The 22,217-nt window shown below is 44.8% G+C and overlaps 1 pseudogene across 1 annotated transcript; it reads left to right on the forward strand.

The window, feature by feature from the left end:
• The first annotated feature begins 5,322 nt into the window (after positions 1-5,322).
• Positions 5,323-14,572, forward strand: LOC149369692 (uncharacterized; annotated as a pseudogene). Its single transcript, XR_016285431.1, has 7 exons — positions 5,323-7,485; positions 8,962-9,161; positions 9,239-9,268; positions 10,495-10,557; positions 10,660-10,897; positions 11,413-11,475; positions 13,314-14,572. The product of XR_016285431.1 is annotated as an uncharacterized LOC149369692 (transcript).
• The last annotated feature ends 7,645 nt before the right edge of the window (positions 14,573-22,217 follow it).

Here is a 22,217-nt window from a genome sequence, read left to right on the forward strand (position 1 = left end):
GAAATGAGACTTTTTATTTTCAGTGAAATGCTATTGTACTTCTACAAAGGACTGGAGATTCCAAAACACCAACTCAAGACTTGAACAAAGAACTGCAATATAACGGCTAGGTATAAAATATGCGGACTTCTGTTTGGTAGGCACCCATCCAGGCAATTTGTAGTGAATTTATCTTGGGCTGCATGCCACAGCAGGCATGAAGAAAGGCCTTGGTCACTGGTTAAACAAAACCAGAAAGGTCCACTGCAGTTTTTCCCACAAAAGCGAAAAGTCACTATCATAATTCAGTAATCAAGTCTGCAGCAATGACAAAAATCTGAGATGATCTCTAACACATTTTAAGAACCCTCACTTGCTCAATTGCCAAAAGAATGTGCAGAAAATATAGAGTAATAAATGCGACTTGCACTGAGCGCTCACTTAGGACAATATGCAGATACATATAACCAACCCACAACCCTGCCTTAATAGAACATCTGAGCCATAGCTTCGTGTCAGTTTAGAAAAAAAAAAGTGAGCAGAACTTGTACTACTGTTTAGCAAGGCAACATTAAGTAAACCCTGCAACGCACCTCAGAAAAGCTAGTATGCAGCTGAATACTTGAAGCAGACAATCTTGGGACAGCAGCTAATAATGGTACATCTGATGAATCAGTGACCGGTTACAGAGAGAAAAAAACAGCAAAGCTTTCATAAGTAATACATGGAGCATAAAATATGGAAGAAAACTACCAAATTCTAGAGAAAATATGCAACATTTTGAAGCAAAACCACTGCTGCATGCAAAAATTTAATGTTCAGGTGTAGTTGCAATACTTATGGCAGCTATCAGAAATGAGACTTTGGCACCAGCTTAGATGAGCCTGTAATACAACATGAAGTGGCCCAACAGGCGGCAGCATGCAGATAAGCTTACGCAAGTAGTATAGTGCCAAAGCTACGTGTAAAAAACTGTAGAAACAGTGTGCGGGCATGCAAAAGCACGAAATGATACAAAACTATATTGAATTGCACACAAAAGCACTTACCAAACAAACATGACGAGGCAGCAGTCTCTGTCACCTAACTTCCTTTATGCCAGTACAATATAAATCAACACAAACGTTGGCTGCAGCATCCTAGAAGTGAGTAAGAAACATAGAATGAGATAGTGCCGCAGGGGAGAGAATGCATACACGTTTACCTAGAGAACAAAGAGCGGCAGTCTTTTGTTGCACACAAAAGCACTTACCAAACAAACATGACGAGGCAGCAGTCTCTGTCACCTAACTTCCTTTATGCCAGTACAATATAAATCAACACAAACGGCTGCAGCATCCTAGAAGTGAGTAAGGAACACAGAATGAGATAGTGCCGCAGGGGAGAGAATGCATACATGTTTACCTAGAGAACAAAGAGCGGCAGTCTTTTGTTGCACACAAAAGCACTTACCAAACAAACATGACGAGGCAGCAGTCTCTGTCACCTAACTTCCTTTCTGCCAGTACAATATAATTCTTGAAATCGCATGTATTTTAGTATGATATGGCCAAAATTTGTTGAGCCACAGCAATGAGGGTAACTGCATTTTCGAAATTCTGTAATATACTTACTGTGGGCTACACGCCATTCAGTAATTAAGGAGCCTAACAGTAATGGTTAAAAGTTAACTACTCAAGGGTACTTAACCAGCCTGCTAGTTACCTTGTCTTAGCTGTATTCTGATGTTACTGCACCGCTGACCAAGCTACACACTCAAAAAAAAGCGCTCTTCTAACTCAAAACCCTTTAAAAATTGTGGAGTCTTAGGCAAAACACTTGGTATTGATAAATGTATAAAAAACATAGGGGTCCTTCATTGATACATGAGTCACAGTGGTGGCCCCAGCATGCTTATCAACTGATGTACACTTCCCAATAAAGAAACTCATTCAAAAAAAGAAAGACGCAAAATATGCTGTATACCTGTCTATAACTTTTTGTTTATGAAATGCAGGCCACGGGCTTTTTTCTTTCACCTTTTTAGTAAGCATATTCATTGCATTAAGTCACTTTTCACGTATTCTGCTCTCTAAATAAAAGCATTTTTCCAAAACAACATGCCACACACAAGCAGACCATGCAGAATGCAAAATTACCTGCACTAAGACATCATCCAAAACGCAGTTTGACTGTAGTCAAAGGTGACAATGAGTCAAGGGATTTCAAATATGCACATTGAAAAAAAGAACTAAGGCAGAAAGTGTGCTTCATCGTAACTCTCATCAGCAAGCATTGAATACTGCATACTAAAGTGCATTATGTGATAAACATGGTTATGATGTGTGCTATACCAACTGTGAAAGTAATCATAGATGTCATAGAATCCTGTTCAGAGCACTCTTAAAAGCCACAATATGTGCACACATGTGCATCAGTTATTTATCAATTGAATACATACCTGTCACTGCGATGACATCAACTTTGTATGTACGACACGAAGCGGGGTCGAGGTGGCTACGAGTTTTCACTAGCTTTGCAATATTTGTCGTTGTCGCAGACGGCCACTGACAACTTGAGGCACCTTCAAGGAGCCAGTTTGTAGGCACAACAGCAACACTATTTGAAACGATGAACTTCACAACAGCATACATGACCTACAATTGATAATAACAATGGATTTCAGCAAGCACATGCACGCATTCATACGGCACAAGAACTAGGCAGTAAATAATTGGATGCTGAGCTAGGCTGAATGCAGAAGGGGAAAAATGGCGTACTCATGCTGTGAGCTAGAGACAGGCAGCAAGATATATTTGCTCTTAGCATCGGACAGTGCCCATGAAAAGAGGGTGTCATTTGCCTCTCTTACAACACGGATCCCCAGGTTCGATGACACACATGGCATAGTGTACAACTCACCAACAACTTCAAGTTTCCTGCCAATCAGAATTTCTTGACCATGGATGTCATGTGCAAAATTTGCTACCATTACAATAGTTGAATCTGACAGAGCACAAACATTGTTGCCTATGGAACATCTCTGTGAACCCTGAAAATTTTGCAGTGCGAAACTGGGGACCATAATTGCCTGCTAAGGGGCCATTATTGTGCATTTGTAAGAGTTCCCATGTTAGCCTGGAGTACTGCTTTGTGCCGTATAATGTGCCAGCAGACATACATTCAGTCAAGCGATTACTGAGCTGTTCCAGTGGTTTTTTTTGAGTGCTTCACCAACTTCTTGAACTGCTGCATGAAGTTTTCAGCAGGAAAAGCACTGAAGTTGTCAAGAGGCCCATATTTTAGAACATCGTCTGCCAAGTGTATTAAACAATGAACATTGTATGATACGCTGTGCCTTCCATAAAGAGATCTGAATGATCTAACAAAGCATATTAGAAGCTCCTTTGCATAGCTACAGTTCTCATGGCACATAGTAGTGCTTGAGAGGATTGTAATAGCAACCTGCAAAATGCCCTGCAGTACAAATGGTCCAAAGTACAGAAGAATACATTGCAACTCTGTTGCCTTCCAGCGATCAATTTCCCTGAGGGAACGTGGCTTTCGAGAAAGTTCGCCGCATTGAAGTTTAGCCAGCCTTAATAACTTGTCAGAAATTCTTTCAATAGGAGACGAAGGCAAACGGCACTGCAAAGGACCTCTCATCCAGAGCAACAACAGTTTTTTTGTCACCCCAATACACACTAGGTGCATGTAGTCTAGAGGGCAGTGAGATACTAAACCAATTGGCAATGCAGAAAGAGGTGTATCGGCTATGTGGTGTTCACTCTGAACTTTGTTAGCAAAATCCTCATCTGTTCTCAAAGGGGAATCGGTGTCAGGGAAAACTACTCTTCCTTCAACGTATTCTCCCTTCTGCTGACATTTTCCGCAACCATAATAGCCAGAATGCAGTTTTGTGCCTAAAATAAAGGCTCGGGCAGGGGCATCGCATACAAATCCTTTAATGGTAACCACAAAGCAAGAATCACCAAAGCACAGCCCTGTCTGTAGAAGCTCAAGCAGTTCATCAACCAGTGGGCCCAGGAAGCTGTTCAAGGATGTAGGCTTATGGCTCCCATGGTGGCACGCAACCAAGAATACGCTGCTGCCAGGTGTGCTGTCCACCCTGGCTAAAATTGGCCAGAACTAGCTTTGTGAGCTTTTACTCAGTGGTAGACCATCAATAAAAAACATGAAATCTAAGCTTTCGGGCAGCACAGACAAATCATACTTCGTCAAAATGCAGTTAATGCTGTTAGAAATACCAAAGTACTTGTAGGAACCATCTTGAGAGCTCTGAACTTGAGCCAAACGAGGTGTCTTAAGAAATGTTCGGGCATCAGCTGCAAAGCCTGAAAAACATGCGTGCGTTTTCAGGATCTTGAGTAGGGAGGAAAATGCTGTTTGCGTAATATGCTCACATGCCCAAACCCTGAGCTTAGCAGCTACTTCATCTGATGAGCTTGCATCTATCTTGGCAGGCTCATCACTGCTGCTACCACTGCTGCTGTCGCTGTCACCTTTCTGGTGCATTAGAAAAAAACCTGAACTTCCTTCTTCTGGTTTGCCTTGCTCAGGAGCAGAACTTGGTTCCTCTCTTCCATCCAGTGATCCTATCTCTACTTCGTTGTTGCCTCCAGAGGATCTCTCAGTAACTAATTCACAATGCCTCCCAAGTGCAGCAGTATAGTTTTCAGGTGCACATTCAGAAAAAGAACCCTGACTGATAGTGCCGCGCTCGTCTCCTTCCCTTCCCGTTTGACAAAGCAATGGCTGAATGGCAGCATTAAGTCTACGGTACCTATGGGCCCGTGTTACGGCGTCGATACTCTTCTTTTTCTTTCCATAGCTTTTATACCGTTAGGCAATCTGACTACATGAAAACAAAGATTTGCAGTCTCGCTCAAAATGAGCCTACACTCGTGCAGGTACGTGTGCCAAGCAGATCACTAGTGGATATTTCACAAGTTAATTTAAGGCGCCACTGTATGCTAAAAAAAAAACGAGGGGGGGGATCTGCGTATATATGAGTGAAGCGCGATTTCACCTGGGCCTAAGGTCTCCTCGATTTGGCTGCACTTTCTGCACTAGTTCACAAAAGTGCCGCCGCCGCGGTGGCTCAGCGGTTATGGTGCTCGGCTGCTGACCCAAAAGACGTGGGTTCGATCCCGGCCGCGGCAGCTGGAATTTCTTTAGAGGAGAAATTCTAGAGGCCCGTGTACTGTGCGATGTCAGTGCACGTTAACCCCAGGTGGTCGAAATTTCCGGAGCCCTCCACTACGGCGTCTCTCATAGCCTTAGTCGCTTTGGGACGTTAAACCCCATAAACCAAACCAAACCAAACAAAAGTGCCGTGCCAGTGCAGTGCCAGTTCTTGCGGTGCGAGTGCAGCCTGACACTAGTGCTGTCGGTGCGGCGGCCAAATCGAGTGCGAAAGTGCAGAAACGTTCGTCTGCTGAGGCCGTGTGTCGGTGTTTGTCGCGTGGTTTGACATATGCGCGGGATTGTGCTAGCTCTATTGAACACTGCGCATTTCTTCGAAGTGGCGCATCTCGTGGAGTGGCTCAAAAATTTGTTAATTCCAAAAGTGGTGAAGAATTTGACACCGTCCTTTCCGTTGCATTGTGCAAAGTAGCGCAGGCTGGTCGATCGTCACCGATTCAACGGGTACTTTGAAGAGGCAACAAACTTTGAATTCGAGAGGTTACTCAGACTTGCGCTCGAGACGACCTTTGAGAGTTCATACACGTGATCCGGGCTCTTGTCGTTCTATCGGAAAGTGACTGCCGCAATTACAGAAGGAAAGAGTTGCCTGATAACTAGGACTATATCTGAACTCAACAACTCGCGTTCACTGTCGGCGGCCGGTGACGGCGGAGCAACTATCGGAGACTAACTGTCAGGCGAAGGTGTGGGCTGACGGCGACCTCAATGCCAGTCGATCGCTGCTGCAAGCGGAGGAGTCAGTACAAATACGTTGCGATCATCCACGTATTAAAAAACATCTCACCATCTGCCTCTTATGCAAATGCTCCATCGTGTAGCGAGTAATAATAATATTTACACACAAAATAGAAATGGTGTAAAGCAACATGCGAGGCTGGGCAGAAAGATGAGAACCCATACGCACTGCGCCATGCCAGCCAGTTGCTTACGCACGGACACGCACACACGCGCGCGCATACACGCACGTGCACGCATACACACACGCACGTGCGCGCACTGTCATTTCAGCTGTTTAGTGAGGGCACGGTGCAGATGCCGAGTGTAGCACGGCTATGCAGCCGTCTCAACCATGGTCTTAACGCCGCTCACTAAAACAAGCATGGCCACGGAGCCGTCTGCTACGGAGCGCGCCAAGCACCTTGCACTTCTTGCACGAGAAGAGAACTCGCCGGTAGGCTAGTGCAGAAGTGCAGCAGAACTCGGGAGAACTCGTGCAGCACTACGTCAAATCGAGTGCCCAAGTGCAGGTGGTGCTAGCTCACTGGCAAATCGAGGACGCGAGTGCAGCACCGCCTGAACTGGTGCAGAAAGTGCAGCCAAATCGAGGAGACCACTAGAAAAAACACGGGGAGAATTTGTGTGTGACATGAAGCGCGATTTCAACTTCATTAGTCTGTACGTGGGCCTCTGTCCAGTGAGAGCAAATCGATCTGACCAGTGCCTGGTTTGGGTTAGACAGCAATAATGTCGTCACGCACGTGCACAAAACTCGCGCCCTGCAGCGCGCATTCACGCGGCTGGGTCGCGTCGCGCGCACCGAAACCGAAATTGCACAGGGGACTTACCAATTGAAGCTGAACAATTTCATTGACTGACGAAGTGACAGAAACAAAAGCCGTCTTAGAAGCGCGGACGTGCTTGCTGAAAAGCCCGCGCTTTCTTTGTCTGTCGAAATCTTTGAGCAAAGAGCACCGGTGCAAAACTCCGAGAAGCGAGAAGGGTGGGTGAGACCGAGTGGGAGGAGGTTATGGTCGAGTCCATGTAGTATGGTCGAGTCCATCCATGGGAGGGGAGGACCGAGGCGCGGCCAATGGGCGGCCGCGCTGTGATGAGAGCGCCACCACTAGGAGCAGCACGGGCAGGGCTGTGGCATGTTGCAAGTTGCGCGTCCGCGCCGAGGGTGCCGCCACGGTCGAAACGATTGCAGCGATCCTGGTATCGGCGGTAAACGCGGCTGCAGTTAAGCCTAATAAAAGTAAAATTTTTCGACCACTATCAATAATAAAAATGTGCTTATGAACTAAATTATAACCAGCCATAGGTATTAAAAATAAGATATCACAGAAATTAGTTGCGAAGATGACGACGCGGGTAACGCGGCAGCAGACGACAAGCAGACGACGCACGGTCAGCCGCGCAAAAGAAAACCACAGAAAACGGCGACTTCGGCGACGTTCGCACTGCACTGCTGCACCAGCGTCACTGCAGAGTCATGTCGCATATGTATTGTTGCGCGAAGTGGTGCAGCACATCTGGCAAGAGCGGAGAACATCTCTTCAGTGTTCCTGTCGACCAAAGGTATTTATGAATTCACGACCTAGCGCACCCCTCTTTGCGTAACAAGTTTACAAAACCGTTAGTCACCTGTGCGCCTTTCTGACCGCCCTTGAGCGCTACAATTTGAAATTGCCAATGGAACAACGAATTTTCCCTGTACGGTTTACTGCAGCGGCTTTGTTTTTTTGCGAAATGAGTTTGATAAGGACGTTTAAGGGACATTAAAGCAAATTTAAGGGACGGTGCTGTAGTTCGAGATGGCCCAACGGTCACTTGCCTCTCATAAGCGTGGGGCGATTTGCTACCTTGCTTTTCTCGTTCGCATTTGTGTGTTTGCGTGTGCTCACTGCCTGACTTGTCTCGCTAACTTTAATCCCTCTTAGATTTTGGTGCCCTCAAAGTCTATTTTGTATATGTTTATACTAACTGCTGCACCGCAACGTCGACAGCGGAGCAATTTTAATGCTCATTCCGGTTCAGTTTTTTTACGATGTTTAGCGCTTACATATTATTACGTGCGTGGTTTCTGCAACAGCGATGCGCGCGTCGCACCTAAAATTATCGAGCTGGCCTGACTAACACCAGTAGTTTGGAACACCGCGCTGAAAGTCGATTCCTATCCCCTGACATATCTCTTATCTCATGCGTGGTCCTTGACTGCTTTCGGATAAGTTCGCCTAGTTCGTGTTTCCTTTCCGCGCGTCGTTTCCGGCGGATGGTTGAAGGCAATGTAGCTTTGGGATATCCACGGGAGAGGCAGCGCCTTTTGTACGGAAAGAGAGGAAAGGGGGAGGAGGGGGGAAGCATCTTTTTTTTTTCTTAGGTACCCGTCTTCGAGGCAGCGCGTTTTGCACGGTGGGGATGGGGAAGGGGGGGGGGGGACATTTTTTTTTTTACTTTTTGGGGACCCAACTTTCTTGCCTCTCCCCCCCCCTCCCCCCTCACTTTTTTGAAAGAGCAGTGTTTCCTATTATTGTTTTGCACAGTGAAAGCACAAGGTGAAAAACTATGCCTACTGGTTCATTGATCAGCTGTTCTCAGTCTGTAGGGTAGCAAGCCGATTATTCTTTCGGTTAACCTCCCTGCCTTTCCTCTTCTACATCCTCCTCCTGTTCTCAATCTAGATTTCAAACTTCTGGGAAAGCTGCTTTCTGCCACAGCATTGTTGGCATAGCTACATTGGCGTGGGTTCCATGCAGGAATAAAAAAAAATTGGATCATGGGTGGTGGTCAGCCTGCTAATGTCTGGAGAAAAGTGCGAGTTATAATTTCTATGGTAAGATTCGGCTTCAGTCTGCTGTGCAGCTCTGCCTCCATTCCCATCCGCTGCGTAAAATTGTGCCGCTCCCATAAAGTACTTAAACATAAAAGTAGTTTTTGCTACCTAAGCCAAAAACAGATCACAAAATGAAATCGTACCCTCAAGGATTTTAAGGATTGTGGTTTGTTTACTACAGGCAGACATAAAAAAAATTATTATTTGGCTGTTTTTTTCAGATTTTCACCTTGGCTAAAATATGCCAACAGGCCAGACCTTCTTCGCAATCAAAAGGAGAACATCCACAGGACCTACAGGCTCTGCTCAAAACACTTCACGAGGGATTGCTTCACTAGTGATGCCCGCACAAGGTTGACGCGTGGAGCAATCCCTTCCGTGAAGGTGCAAGAGCCTCGCCTGAGGTCCTTGGTCCACCCGGGTAAGCCAAATTCCTGTCCCAGTAAATTCTTCTCAAGCTTGATCCTTCAATATATCTTCTGTCTCTTTTTATCGCAGATTTCTATGAGGAAGGTGGTGCGGCACAAGGTGAGGCACTTTCTTCAGAAAAATTCATCCTGTAAATCTAAGATAAAAGGAAAGCGGGGGCCAACTGCAAGTGTAACTTGCCGAGCACAAAACTTTCCTACTTCAATGACCTGTCGCCATTTGCTTCAGTTACATCAGTCTGCAGTGATGTACCATGCTGTAGCTTAAATTTCTCTAAACTATAGAGACAGTTAGGAGCTGGACAATGCACCCCTGCAGCAGTTTGGAAAGCTATTCTTACAGCTTTGTATTTATGTTCTTGTCAATAATATTTGCTGCTCATTGGAATGAATCAAGGGCAAAGTGCGGGAATTCACTAAGACAATTGTGGTAAATTCTAATAGTAATGTGGCAGTTTGGGCTTGCTGGTAGCATGACATACAAAATAGCAAAACAGCACACAGAGCCAAGTACGAATAAACACAAACACACAAGCACTAACTGCGAGCAGTTTATTGTGAACCACAAGGTGGTAAATATACATTTAGTGGCCACATATTGCACAAACATTCGAGGTGAACATTTTAGTGGTTTCTTAGACAAACTAATTCTTTGAGATATAGGCCACCAGGTTGTTTAACGATGCACATGTCACTTAAGCTATCTGATTTCTGCCTGAATGATTTCGCGAGTAAGTTTGCAAGCATTAATAGTGGTGACACTGCATTGTTCAAAAAAAAGTTTTTATTTATTTGAAATACTGCGGACCATGCATGGTCCTAGCAGGAGGGGCACATTCAAACATTTTTCAATACAAGAAATGACAAGCATATCCATAGAGAAAAAAAAAAATAATAAGTCAGACAATCAATCAGAATTGAATATATAAACAGGCAAAAAACAAACAAAACTCACGAAATAAAGAGATGACGTTCCAACTCTGCTACAAAATTGCTGGACTTTGCATTTGCATTTTCTGCAATGCACACCATGCATTTATGGCCTCGTGGTTTCCAATGAACTGTTTAACGCTTGTGTGTTTTCTTTTTTGCCCCTGTGTGCTGTAGCACTATTTTGTATGTTGCGGTATATTCATCTGGTAAAATGTTCTTTTATAATTGAATTTCTTACAAACTTGCAAAACCTTAAGCCCAATTTAGGATCAGACAAACTGAGAGGAAGATAAACCGTTGCGAATAGAATACCACTGCTAGACTGTGTATTGAGCAGAAGCTGTTGCTATGCAGAGCTTGACCGGTTATCTGTTTTTTTTCTTCTTCCCATAGGTATCGGTTCCACTGCAGCATCGCAGTCCGCTGGTGCACCAGTGGAAATCTTGCTTGACCACGGTAAGTCTTCCTGCGTTCTTACATAGGAAAGCATCCCTACGCATTCACTACACTAGTTGGTTTGTTTTCCTTGGAAGTAACTTTGTGGTACCTCTATTTCAGACTACTGTCTTATACCACTGACGTATGCGTCAGGGACATCCATTGCCCCAGATTCCGCCGTCCATGGCACAGGTAAGTGCAATAAGCGGGGATCTGTTTTACATAAATGCTCGAGGTGAAGAAATTTCCATTTGGGAGCAACTAAGTAGTGCTTTAATTGCATGCTACCAGCACACCACCGGTTCCCCGCAGTTTACTGCTGCTGAGACTAGCACTCCTCCCCTCCCTGGCGACGAAGGTGTGTATAGTGAACTGTTACAGCAGTGACAATGTACGAAAATTGAAAAGTTAACTGCACCACTATTGCTACAGCATTGCACATAGCTTAACACTATGCAGTTGTATCAGTGCACAGTAATGTCGCGGGTGTTCAATAATTAGCTGCGTCACACATCACGCTATACTACCACTTTGAACGCCACAAATTCTTTTGAAAGAGAAGAAATAAGTTTTAACTTTATGCTTACCAAGTAGTATTTCATATCTTTTTCTGTGAGACTATGTTTGAAGGCATTGTTTACGTGGTGGACATCTCTGTTTTCTGTAGAGCATTTTATATATACGTCACTTTTTCGTTCGACTCAATGAACACGTTGAATACCCTTCTCAGGCAGACGTCGTGAAACTTGCTTCACTAGCTTGTTGCTCATCATTCAGATATATGCTTTAAATCTAGCCTAAGAAAGTTAACCTGAGCAGTAAAATACCTGATTTCAATCGTTTGTGGTCGCTGAGTTTTTCTTTCTTTGACAGGCGCTACCCAGACCGCTACCTTCAGAGTGCCCACACCAGCACCACGGGAATCAATTGATTATGGTAGGTTCTCCAAGAAAGCATGAGAATTTATTGCAAAATACAACCTCCCATCTACATTGCAAACTATGGACCAGTAACCTTGATAGTTTCATAGTGGGCATTGACGGGCCCATAATAGTTAGTAAGTTGTGCTTGACCGCAAAAAAATATGTTTATATTCCTGGATTTTTTCATTTGCCTAACTCAAGTATTCCATGAAAAATGTACACATTTTTCAGGCACTGTTGGGTAAATACCCAAGCTGTGTAATGTTGTCAAAACAAAACATGCAGTTACAAGCCTACATTTAGCGGCTTTGTTCTCAAAGTTCTTAATTTACTGATAGAACAACATGTATCGTGATGCCAATTGTATCATAGCAGTGTTTACATGAATGTGACTAGTCTCAACTTTCTGGTGTATGGTACGAGGGAAATGCATCAGGACAGCATACATATCGCATTAAGCGAAAGAGCTACTACTGGGACTAGTTGGAAATGCATCCTTGAGGGTATTCGGAAGTGCCAGCAAAAATACATAGGGACGAACATACGAGTGTTTCGTCCTGTGTGTGTGTCCTTCTATGCATTTTCCTAGCACTCACCTATACCCAGCCAGACGAGGATAGATCAAGAAGGGAAAGCAGAGTGCAGCAGTGAATGGAAACAGGTGATGTGTAGCCAGTTGGATTGCCTCCCAACACCTGCACTGGACAGAGCACTTCCCAGCGGAAGATAAAAGCAGCCTACGCAGAAAGTGCGTGCGGCTTGCCCCTCCGCAGCCTGCACTGGACATGTCGCCACTAGACTTGATGTGGTGCATGTAAATGATGGCGCAACAGCTGAACGAGATACACAAGGAAGTATATAATGCACCATGGTAACATTTCTGTAAATATTGCTTATGCATCCTTGAAAATTCCCTCAGACAACTGTTAATAGGAAAGCCATACTTTGTAAGGGCTGTTGGTTTCTTTCATTATTTCATGAAATTTTGCATGCTCTGTGTTCAAATTCTTTTTTGCCAACTGTATTTTCTGTGGTTGGGAATTTGTGGTCCTTTGACAGGAAAATTCTCAGACCATTAAAGGATAAAATTCCCTTATGAATGGTCATTTCTGTCCCAAGAACAGTATAGGTCATGCCTCGTTAATAGCGACACTTTGGTTTCGTGTAAAGGGTTCCATAAAGTGGACCAGTGTTTGAGGCACATGATAGTGCTTCTTGGCGTTGTTGAAGTATCTGCTACTACGACTGTTCAGATCCAAGGACCCTGTGCTCACTCGTCTGAAGCAGCTGAATGTGGTTTTCAATGCAGCATACAGAATTTTGTTGTCACAGGCACTCGTGCAATGCAGCAAATGGTCAGGCATGTTGACCGGGCACCTAGCCGCTGTAAAGCATGAAACCATGGGCACATAGAAAGGCCATTACAACGCCATTTGCTCATTCGCTGCCTTCTGCCGGGTTTCTGCACTTAAATCATAAGTGGTAGAACAACAAGTAGAGGCATAAGGACTTTGTTCTCGTTGCTGTCCATATTAAAGGAAGAAAAACACATGAATACCAATGGGCTCCATACATTTTTAACCTGTCTGTTGTCTGCGCAGTGAGTTTCCATAAAGCAACGCGTAAATGTAGTGGAAAAGTTTGGTCACCAGTAAAGCTGTCTATATCAGAGCGGTCATATTAATGGGGCACGACTGCATTCATCCATTCGCACAAAAAACGACATGGCACTGTGTGGTGGGCAATTAGTAGCCCTATGACTGCACCCTAATCGTGATTTTGTGTGGGATATAGGTTTCCCTATGAGGCTCACAAAAAATATTTCTTTGCTTTCTTCTATGTTTTTTTCAGCTGAAGCTGGTCCTAGCGGCCTGAGTAGTACCACAGAGGTCAGCGCTGCATGGCCAGAGGTGACGCCAGTGCCAGAAACACCAAAAAGCAGAAGTAAAAAACGCACAACTGCGTACAGCCCTCTCACAAAAAGGCGCTTCGAGAAATTGCATTCTCGAAGCGACAGGTACCATAAAGCTCTGGGCAGGATCACAGAAAGGCACCAATCAAGCCGAATAACGCAGCAGGAGGCTTTGAGGAAGCTTGAACCGCATTTGCCACAAGACCTTTTTGAATTGGTTAAAGCTCAAATCAGGCTCTATTCTTTTCCAAAATCCAAAAAGCATTGGTCAAGACAAATGAAACAATTCGCTCTCAATTTGTTCTTTCATTCTCCAAAAGCTTATCGATTCCTCAGAGAAATGCTGCATTTGCCACATGTGAGGACACTGAGACGCTGGCTGGCAGACATCCCAATGACACCTGGTATTATTCCAGGTGCCATGGATGCAATAGAATCAATTACAAAAGATTGGCCACTACAAGACAAAGCATGCTGTCTTTTATTCGATGAAATATCCTTGAAAAAAAATTTGATGTATGATCAATCCAAAGACATTGTAATTGGCTTCACAGATGATGGGAGTACCAGGACTTCTTGTGTGGCAAACACAGCTCTTGTTGTGGCTGTGTCTGGCATATCAAGAAGTTGGATGCAGCCAGTAGCCTTTGCAGCGTCCCACAATGCAACTTCTGCCCTTGCAATGCGCAAGCTGCTATTAGATTTAATTCAGCAGCTTGAAAGAAAAGGTCTTCTGGTGAAAGCGGTCATCTGTGATCAAGGGTCGAACAATGTCATGCTGTCAAAAATGCTCATCCATTCTATCCGTGAGCCATATTTCATTGTCAACAACCGCAAAATATACTTCATGTTTGACGCCCCACACTTAATCAAATGCACAAGGAATAATTTGCGAACACATAAGCTCACAATTGGCTCTGAGGTTGTTGACTGGACATACATCAAAACCCTTTACCAAAAAACTCGTAGCATAGATCAGGCCTCTACCACACCGACTGAACATCTCAAAAGCAGATTGGCAAAAAAACTAAAAGACCAACACATCTACAGGATGCCCTTTACTGACATGAGAGTTAAGTATGCCACACAAGTGTTCAGCGAATCTGTGTCTGTGGCACTCCTCAATCTCATCGCCATTCAGGAGCTTCCTGTAGATGCCAAATTTACAGCAGAGTTTACGGAAAGGATGGATAAGCTTTTTGACTGCCTGAATAGTTCGGCCCTGAAAAAGCAGGACGACAAGTTACGGTACGCAATGGCTGAGGGCTCGGAGCACCATGTCTTTCTTGAGTCGTGCATAGAATGGATCGCTCAGTGGCATTTTGGTAGTCCTCTAGACAAGCAACCTCACACCATCAAAGGTTGGCAGATCACAATCAAAGCCTTGCTTCTGCTGTGGACAGATCTAAAAGAAGATTTCGATTTCACTCATCTTTTCACTCGTCGATTGCAGCAAGATCCCTTGGAAAATTTTTTTGCAACAATTCGTCAAAAACATGGCTGCAATGAGACACCTAATGTGTACCAATTCGTGTCTGCTCTAAAACATATTTGGATTGGCAAACTCTTTAAACTATCTCAAGGAAACTGCGAAGTGACAACAAATGCGTTCCTCACCAATTTGGGGAGTGTTCCTGCATTATTGTCATCAAGCAGCACTCCAACCACAAACCACAGCAGGCAGCAAGGCTCAGATTCATCTGACGTGCCGGCATTTTCACAAGATGCCTTTGACATAGTATATGAAAATGTCGTATACCATGTCGCTGGCACTCTTGTGAAGAGCTTTCTTGACCAGAGGACTACAGGCTGCACATGTGAAGGAACACTCCTTGCAGCAGACGGTGGCTCTCTCCATGGGCGCCATCAGTTCTTTGCACTACTCAAGGAGAATAGTGTTCCTGAGCACCTTTTCAGCTCAATTGCCACAACATCTGAGGAATGCCTAAATTATATAAAGGAATTGGATTCGGCCTTCAGAAAAGAAATTTTGTACTGTGCCCATTTATCCAATGTGTGCAGGACCCTTGTTGAAAGGATGCCAAGGCAGGACACCATTTTCTGTTCACTAGGCTGCAGAATGAAATTTCTCAAATTATTCTGCCACACAAGGCTACATTGGCACCTTTCATTCGTAAACAGGAACACAATAACAAAAACAAAACAGAGTGCTCCTGCTAGAAAAAAGCGTAAATTAGCTGGCTAAATTAATGGTGCACTGAGTTAGGATTATTATATTTGTTTTTTTTTTTGGTTTGGTATGGTTTATCGGGGTTTAACGTCCCAAAGTAACTCAGGCTATGAGAGATGCCGTAGTGAAGGGCTCTGGGAATTTCGACCACCTGGTGCTCTTTAACATGCACTGACATTGCACACTACACGGGCCTCTAGCAGTTCGCCTCCATCAAAATTCGACTGCCGTGGCCAGGAATGAACCCGCGTCTTTCGGGTCAGCAGCCAAGCACCAGGTTATTTAATGCTGCTTACTGAACATGTGCCCTCTCTTTAACTTCTTTTTGCTTTTTTTAATATATACAAGTGTTTATGTGCCTGTTTATACACAGTCCTGCTCCGATTGCCCATATACTATGTCGACTGCTTTTGCTCCTGCTGCGTTACTTCCTTTAGAAAGTACAAGTTTGCTTTCTGGAGGGGTTGTGTGCCCTGTTAGTTTGAACATTGCTATGACCAGTGGTTTGCCATTTACTCAATAATGCCGGATGGCAACAGCTTACACAGGGTGCCGTGGAAAACCCGCGTGTTTCAGCTTCTTTCTCTTCCTGTGCGACAAGCACACAGTCACAGAGCCCCTTAAGGAATGCCAAAAATCAGTTTATAATAACTGGTTGTATGTTAAAAATAGTCTCTTGCAGCATGATTTGGGCAAAATTAAAATTGTGAAACACATCATACATAATGTCGAGGCACACGTAGACACAGGTGCCCACAAAAACCAAAGGTGCTGTGCAGACCCAAGAAGTTTGTGGTATATTACTTGGCAACCCCTGGTCATGGCTTCCACTCGGTTGTGCAGCTGGAAAATTTACTGATGGCTAGAACCTACAGGCAGCAAAAACAGACTGGCTCAGGTGCTCGGCTCTGTACCAATTAAGAGGGCTGTACGCATAAGATGCAAATTGGTTGACATATGTGCTCATGTCGAATAGAAGCGTGCTCAGACTATGCTGCACTGCTATTCACAGTTGATGTGCGTTTTTTTTTCAGGAAGTTGTAACGTTTGAGGTTTCACTTCCTGAAGTAATACATGGGCTATGAGGGACGCAGTGTCAGTGGCCGGCAGATTATATTAAACTATACGGCGTCCCTAAATGTGTGTTGATACTGTACAGTACACGGACTGCTTGCAATTTACCACTCAGTAATATATTAATTTGACACTGTGGTGGATGCAATATATTGTAACAAAGAGAAGAATTGCCGGTTTGTTTACACTCTGTGCGTTGTTTTCATTTCTCTAACGACCTATTTATATGCACGCATACTTTTGGTTGCCACCCAGTGTATCGTAACGGCAAACTGAATTAATGACCTCTCCGGCCATGGCCGCAATTGTTCGGTGGATTTTCAAAGTCTTCTCTGCACATGACTCTCGACCTGCCTTGGTTGCAACTTCCTACCCTTGGCATCAACAAAAAAACAAGTAACCGAAACAGGGAATGGCAGATGAGCTATGCCGTACAGCATGCCAGCCTGTAGCTAAACATGCCCAAGGTTAGCCGAGTCATACAGTGAGCTTTTCTTGGAGTCTTTATACTAAGCACTAGCACTGCAGCATATTATGTTGTCCCTAGCCCAATGCACTGTGATTGCTTCTGCACGAGTCAAAGGCTGAAACTTTTCGCTGCCTTTCTCTGTGTGTGTACATTCATAGCCACAGACTGATGCATTTCAATACATGTCAGATGTTTTACTTGCCTGCTATTTACCTGAATCTCCTACAAAGTCATGTACAAACCTATATTCAGTCATGTAGCATTTGATTATGTATACTGTACCTACCTTGATACCTTTTTTTATTCTCTATATATTCTCTGCGCGCTCATGTCTTTTAAGTTTACATAATGGCTTTTTTTAATTTTGATTTTTATCCCCGCAGGGAGGCGTCTGCAGCATGCAGACGTTGGTGAGTGGCGACACCACGGGGTTAACCCGAGCATCCGCAGGGACATCCCCGCAGGGGGATGATGGTGAACAGTGCATCACCACGGACCCGAGCATCCGCGCTTAGCCGTGCGTGGCATCGCCGTGTCCGGGGAAAAGGGGATCCTGGTGGTTGAGCCGATGCCGAGCGTTTGGACCCTTAAGGCCCCTCGGCAGAGGCAACACACCACTTTGGCCCCAGCTTCCTGTAGACGGCACCTCCGGCCTGACCCGACCGGGGGAAATCGGCAGTCGCCTTTTCCTGTTCTCCTCTCATCTTTCACTTTCCTATCTCCTTTCTTACAACTTTCCTGTATCCTCCTCCCTTCTTTGTTTTTTCCTCTTTTTCCTGGCGGCGAGGGTTAACCGTGTGTGACCAACTACCCTGAGTTGAGTCATATTAGGTTATAGTTAAGGTGTACAGCTGGCGTGGGCAGGACTTACTTTCAAGTTCCTGTCGCGTCCCCTTGTTGGACTCCATGGTGGGTGGCTGGCACCATGACCGAAAAACCAAATTTTTTTATGGCTCCCCCCCTTTCCAAACTTGATCGCTCTCTGAAAAGAGTGCGGAACGAAGCAGCAGACTTTTTTTTGAAAAAGAAACCGACATTCACTAAGTTTCATGTTATACACAGTAACTGTGAACAAAAGCAAGCCCGAATCATATCCCCATTTCTTGTTACCAAATGCCTAACAGATACCTTAGGGCCTGGCTACAAGGTATCCAAAATGTCAAGCGGCGACCTACTCCTCGAACTACGCGAGAGCATCCAGTGCTCGAAACTTGCAAACATCGATTCCATAGGGGACATCTCTGTCTCCGTGACTCCCCACCGATCCCTCAACTCAGTCAAAGGCGTTATCTCAGAAGCTGACTTTATCCACCTAACAGAAACTGAAATGCTTCAAGGACTATCCGAACAAAGTGTAATAGACGTCCACAGGATCAAAATCCGCAAGGATAACAAGGAAATAGACACCAAACACATGGTCCTCACATTTAACACCAGCAGCTTGCCCGAAACAATCGAAGTAGGATACCTGAAAGTCAACGTAAGACACTACATACCCAATCCCCGTCGCTGTTTCAATTGCCAGAAGTTTGGCCATGGCTCACAAAGCTGCCGCGGCCGCAAAACCTGCGCGAAATGCGCATCAAAGGACCACCAGTCTGAGGAATGCGACGCAGCACTACGCTGCGCAAACTGCGAAGGCGACCACGCTGCGTACTCCAGGGCATGTCCGTCCTGGAAGAAGGAAAAAGAAATCATCATCATTAAGACCAAAGAAAACATTTCATTCAAAGAAGCCAGAAGGCGTTTTGCACTTAACAACACATTCTCCTTCACAGCGAAACCAAACTTCGCTGATGTGGTGCGCAGGGGCGTAGCACCACACAGCACTCCGGCACCTGCCGCGGCCACTTCCACCGCGCCTGTGGCAGTGCCATCCACGCCCCAGGCAGAGACAGCGAAAGCTGCTCTGCCAACTACAAGCCAGGGAGTGCCGGCCCACGGGTCAACACCCCGCAGGACTTCCCCCCGTCGGGGGAGGCCCGACACCCACACACCTGCGGAATCTCCGCGGTCGTCCAGCACCTCTTGCGAGGTGATGGACCAAACTCCCAGCCCGCCTGCTTTACAGCGGCGGAACAGCTCTCTTGAGCGGAAAAAAGGCAGGGCCACCATAACGGCCCCAGAACATAAGTAAACTCTCAATCGTTCCTATCCCAAACATAAATATGGCTTTCCTAGTTCAGTGGAACTGTAGAGGAATGTTGAGGAACTACAATGACATAAAAGATATCCTAGGGTCAATCTCGCCCGTAGTCTTATGTCTTCAAGAAACAAATCTAGGTCCACAACATACAAATATCCTGAAACATTATAAAACTTTTAGACGCGATCGTGAGCAGGCAAATAGACTATCTGGAGGCGTTGCGATCGTCGTGCAAAGCGGCGTCCCGGCTCAAGAAATCAAACTGAAAACGAAACTTGAGGCGGTTGCGGTTAGCGTCATCAGCTACAAAACCATAACAATATGTTCCGTATATCTTCCCCCACACATCACATTAACATGCCAAGATCTAGAAGGCCTGATCGATGAACTGCCGGAGCCATTTCTGGTAGTTGGCGATTTTAACGCTCACTCTCCGTTTTGGGGAAGCGAACGCTGTGACTCTAGAGGACAAACAATTGAAGATTTTATACTTTCTAATAATGTCTGTCTTTTAAATACGGGAAAAGCCACATATTGCTGTCCAAGCTCAGCAAAAATGAGCTCTCTCGATTTAGCTTTCGCATCACCATTACTTTTTAACGATTTTAAATGGGATGTTTTAAATGACCCCATGGGCAGCGATCACTTACCTACCATCATCAGGCTCTCATCGTCCACTCCAATCATCCCCACAAGGCCACGGCGCTGGAAAATTCAGCTCGCCGACTGGTCACTTTTTACAAAAAGTGCCACTCTGGAAAAGGAATTTTGTGACGACCTTAGCACAGATGAAATTAATGAGAAGTTTACTGAATGCATAATATCGGCCGCAACACTCGCTATACCACAAACAACAGGACTTGCACAAAAGAAACACAAAGTGTGGTGGACAAAAGAATGCACATTAGCAAAAAAACAACAAAAGAAAGCCTGGAGCGCTTTGCGTCGATATCCCACTGCAGAGAACCTACTCACCTTTAAGAAGGCAAAAGCCAGAGCGCGGTATGTGCGAAGAAATGCAGAGAAAACCTCTTGGCAGAAATATGTCTCCTCAATAAATAGTTCAATAACATCAAAGAAAATGTGGGAAAAAGTGCGTAAATTTACTGGTGACCATACCCCTTTCACACTTCCTCTCTTGACAGCACCCGGGACACAAACATCTTTAGAAGAACAGGCCAACATACTGGGCGAGCATTTTGCTGAGATCTCAAGCTCATCCAACTACACAAACACCTTTCAAAAACACAAAGCAATAGCTGAGAAACAAAGATTCCCATCTGGAGCAGGTGTTCATGAGGATTATAACCAGCCTCTCACACTAGAAGAATTAAATAAGGTACTATCTTCTGGCAAAAAGACAGCACCGGGACCAGACAACGTGCATTACGCTATGCTTGCACATCTCTCCGAGGCTGCTGTAGAGGCACTGTTAAAATTCTTTAATAAAATCTGGATAACTGGCAATATACCTGACGAGTGGAAAAAAGCAGTCATAATACCTTTTCTCAAACCCGGAAAACCACCAACAAGTCCTAGCAGTTACAGACCAATAGCCCTCACCAGCTGCATTGCTAAATCTTTCGAAAGTGTAATAAACATTAGATTGACCTTCATACTTGAATCTCGGCAACTATTAGATACACACCAATGTGGGTTTAAGAAAGCATGCTCAACCACAGATCACCTTGTCCGTCTAGAAAACACCATCCGGGAGGCGTTCATCCACAAGCAGCACTGTATTGGGGTCTTCTTCGACTTGGAGAAGGCCTACGATACTACGTGGAAGTTCGGCATCCTCCGTGACCTAGCAGAGCTAGGTATCCGCGGCAGGATGTTGAACTGCTTGAACGACTTCCTGGCTAACCGCACATTCCGAGTCCGCCTAGGAGCAACTCTCTCCATGACTTTCACCCAAGAGAACGGCGTACCCCAGGGGTGCATTTTAAGCACGACACTCTTCATAGTAAAAATGAATTCCTGAGCTAAAGTAATACCCAAGTCCATAATGTATTCAGTCTATGTAGATGACCTACAAATAGCATGCACGTCCTCCAGCATATCAACCTGTGAGAGACAAATACAAATCACACTAAATAAACTAGGTGCTTGGGCAGACATAAATGGGTTTAAATTTTCTCCTCAAAAAACAGTAGCTGTTCTTTTTTCATTGCGACGAGGCCTACAGGTCGATCCCAATCTATACTTGAATCACACTGCGCTACCAATTAAACTAGAACACAAATTTTTAGGCGTAACTTTCGACAAGAAACTCACATTTCTACCACATATTAACAACCTTAAAAAGAAAGCTTCTCAAGCCCTCAATATATTAAAAGTTCTCTCACGGAAGCGGTGGGGGTCCGATAGAGCAAGCCTTTTACAAATATATCGCTCTCTGGTGCGCTCCAAGCTGGACTACGGGTGCATAGTATATGGTTCGGCAAGAGCATCCTACTTAAAAAGATTAGACCCCATTCATAATCTTGGTCTGCGCCTATCATCCGGAGCATACAGAACATCACCAGTAGTTAGCCTTTACGTTGAAACTAATGAAGCCGCTCTTGAGGATCGAAGAATCGCCCTTACATGCTCATATGTCTTAAAAATCCGTTCTCTTCCGAAACATCTCTGCCATCCAGTTGTAACCAAGTGCCCATCTAAAAGATTATTCATCAACAAACCACATTCTATCAGACCATTACTGCTGCGCTTTGAAGATAAATGTGAAGAGCTAACAGTACTAGATGCCCTACCGAATATTGCACAAAGGAATGAATATTTACCACCATGGTACAGCCTGCCTTCAGTATGTGACCTCACAATGACACATTTAGATAAAAAGCAAACGCCAAATGAGTACATATTACAGGAATTCTTTGCACTACAAGAAAAGTATGACACTTACATTGAATTTTATACCGATGGCTCAAAAACAGAAAGCCACGTTGGAAGTGCAGTAA

This window comes from Amblyomma mixtum, chromosome 1 (genome assembly GCF_055824585.1).
Source record: "Amblyomma mixtum isolate Tamu chromosome 1, ASM5582458v1, whole genome shotgun sequence".
Classification (NCBI taxonomy): domain Eukaryota; kingdom Metazoa; phylum Arthropoda; class Arachnida; order Ixodida; family Ixodidae; genus Amblyomma; species Amblyomma mixtum.